The sequence below is a fragment of the Heptranchias perlo genome, unplaced genomic scaffold (assembly GCF_035084215.1).
Source record: "Heptranchias perlo isolate sHepPer1 unplaced genomic scaffold, sHepPer1.hap1 HAP1_SCAFFOLD_973, whole genome shotgun sequence".
NCBI lineage: Eukaryota > Metazoa > Chordata > Chondrichthyes > Hexanchiformes > Hexanchidae > Heptranchias > Heptranchias perlo.
In genome coordinates, this window is record NW_027140018.1 from 29,370 (window position 1) to 32,500 (window position 3,131).

Sequence of the window (3,131 nt, forward strand, 5' to 3'; positions counted from 1 at the left end):
ATCTGGTTCAACATTTCTCCCCTTTTAATCCTCTTTCCCACTTTTGGTTAAGCAGTTCACCCAACTTCTGGTTAACCATTTGCCCCTTCTTACTGAATTTTTCTGCTTTTGTTTAATCATTTCCCTGCTTTATGGTCAACCTTTTCCCCTTTAGGACTTCGCCGCCGCACTTTGCTTTCGCCTTCTGGTTAATCATTTCACAACATTTTAATCCTTTTTCCCACTTTTGGTTAAACAGTTCACCCAGCTTCTGGTTAACCATTTGCCCCTTTGGGACTTAAGTCTCTGAGCATTCTTTTGGGATTCTGGTTCACCATTTGTCCCTTTTTAAAAGATATTGCTGCTTCTGTTTAATCCTTTCCCTGCTTTGCGGTCAACCTTTTCCTCTTTCAGACTTCATCGCCGCGCATTGTTTTCGACATCTGGTTCAACATTTCTCCCCTTTTAATCCTCTTTCCCACTTTTGGTTAAGCAGTTCACCCAACTTCTGGTTCACCACTTGCCCCTTTTTACTGAATTTTTCTGCTTTTGTTTAATCATTTCCCTGCTTTCCGGTCAACCTTTCCCTCTTTCAGACTTAATCGCCGCACATTGTTGTCGACTTCTGGTTGATCAGTTCACCCCTTTTTTATCCTTTTTCCCACTTTGGGTTAAGCAGTTCACCCAGCTTCTGGTTAACCATTTGCCCCTTTGGCACTTAAGTCTCTGAGCATTCTTTTGGGATTCTGGTAAACCATTTGTCCCTTTTTAAAAAATGCTGCTGCTTTTGTTTAATGCTTGCCCTGCTTTGCGGTCGATCATTTCACCCCTTTTAATCCATTTTTGCCACTTTGGGTTAAACAGTTCACACAACTTCTGGTTCACCATTTCACATTTCGGAACTTTTATTCCCACCATTACTTTGGGCTTCTGGTTCATCATTTCACGCTGTTTTACAAATCTTTGCCGCTTCACTTTTAATCCACAAACCGTGGCTCGCTTTCGGGTGGGGGGGGGGGGTAGCGGGTTTGGGCCGGGCACTCGACATCCCGGTGTGCGACCGGGTTCGTTCTGGTACCAGCTCGGTGCCCCTCGTCCTGCTCTTGCCGCGGAAGCAAACCAGACGACCGTCGGTCTCACGCCCGAGGGGAGAGGAGGCGGAAAGCGGTTTGCAGCCTTTCGCTGTACCTCCGGCGGGCAGCGCCGCACCTCCGAGTGCTCGGTACCGTTCGCTGCACCTCGTCCGGCCGCACGCAGCGAGCCAAACCCGGAGGAAATCGGCCTGTGCCTTCTCGAGATATGGGCCTCCGGGTGGGACGGACAAACCGGGGCCCCGAGCTCGCTTTCGGCGGCCCGGCACTCGACTTCCCGGTGTCCGAACGTGATCCTTCCGGTACCCTTCGGTGCCCCTTGCCCGACTCTAGCTCCCGTGCTGAAGCGGAGTCGGTCGGCCTGACGGCCTGCCGAGTTAACCAGCGGAAAGCGTGTGCGCAGCCTTTCGCTTGCAGCTCCGGCGGGCAGCGCCGCACCTCCGGCTGCTCAGTGCCGTCCGCTGCTCCCCTTCCGGCTGCACGCAGCGAACCATACCCGGAGGAAATCGGCCTCGGCCTTCCGGAGATATGGGCCTGCGAGTGGGACCAATAAATCGGTGCACATTTCCGGCTCGGTTTCCGGCCTCGGCACTATCAGTTCACGCCGTCCGACCGACGTCGTTCTGGCACGGTTCCGTTGCTCCTTGATCCGGTCCAGCCACGGTAATCAGCCGAAGATGGTGGGGGGGACACATTGCCCGCCGAGTTAGCCGGAGGAAATCGGCCTCGGACTTCCTCAGATATCAGCCTCCGGGTGGGACAGACAAACCGGGGACCCGAGCACGCTTTCGGCGGCCCGCTGGTCGACTTCCCGGTGTGCGACCGGGTTCGTTCCGGTACCGTTCGCTGCCCCTCGTCCTGCTCTAGCCGCGGAAACAAACCCGACGACCGTCGGTCTCACGCCCGCGGAGGGAGGTGGCGGAAAGTGGTTTGCAGCCTTTCGCTGTACCTCCGGCGGGCAGCGCCCGACCTCCGAGTGCTCGGTACCGTCCGCTGCGCCTGGTCCGGCCGCACACAACGAGCCATACCCGGTGGAAATCGGCCTGTGCCTTCCAGAGATATGGGCCTCCGGGTGGGACGGACAAACCGGGGCCCCGTGCTCGCTTTCGGCGGCCCGCTAGTCGACTTCCCGGTGTGCGACCGGGTTCCTTCCGGTACCGTTCGCTGCCCCTCGTCCTGCTCTAGCCGCGGAAACAAACCCGACGACCGTCGGTCTCACGCCCGCGGAGGGAGGCGGCGGAAAGTGGTTTGCAGCCTTTCGCTGTACCTCCGGCGGGCAGCGCCCGACCTCCGAGTGCTCGGTACCGTCCGCTGCGCCTGGTCCGGCCGCACACAACGAGCCATACCCGGTGGAAATCGGCCTGTGTCTTCCGGAGATATGGGCCTCCGGGTGGGACGGACAAACCGGGGCCCCGAGCGGTGGCACCCTGCTCGCTTTCGGCGGCCCGGCACTCGACTTCCCGGTGTGCGAACGTCATCGTTCCGGTACCCTTCGGTGCCCCTTGCCCCACTCTAGCTCCGGTGCTAAAGCGGAGTCGGTCGGTCTCACGGACGCCGAGTTAGCAGGCGGAAAGCGGTGCGCAGCCTTTCGCTGTCACTCCGGCGGGCAGCACCGCACCTCCGAGTGCTCGGTACCGAACGCTGCGCCGCCTCCTGCCGCACGCAACGAGCCATACCCGCAGGAAATCGGCCTCGGCGTTCCGGAGTTATCCGCCTCCGAGTGGGCCTGACCAAGCGGGGTGAACTGGAAATCATTAACCAACGTACTTCCATGTTTTCACCCGCAGAGGGCAGCACTCTCTTCTCCGTTTTAAAACTGGGCCGACCCGGCTCCGTTTCGAGACCCGGCACTCGACTTCCCGGTGTGCGACCGGGTTCGTTCCGGTACCGTTCGCTGCCCCTCGTCCTGCTCTAGCCGCGGAACTAAACCCGACGACCGTCGGTCTCACGCCCGCGGAGGGAGGCGGCGGAAAGTGGTTTGCAGCCTTTCGCTGTACCTCCGGCGGGCAGCGCCCGACCTCCGAGTGCTCGGTACCGTCCCGCTGCGCCTGGTCCGGCCGC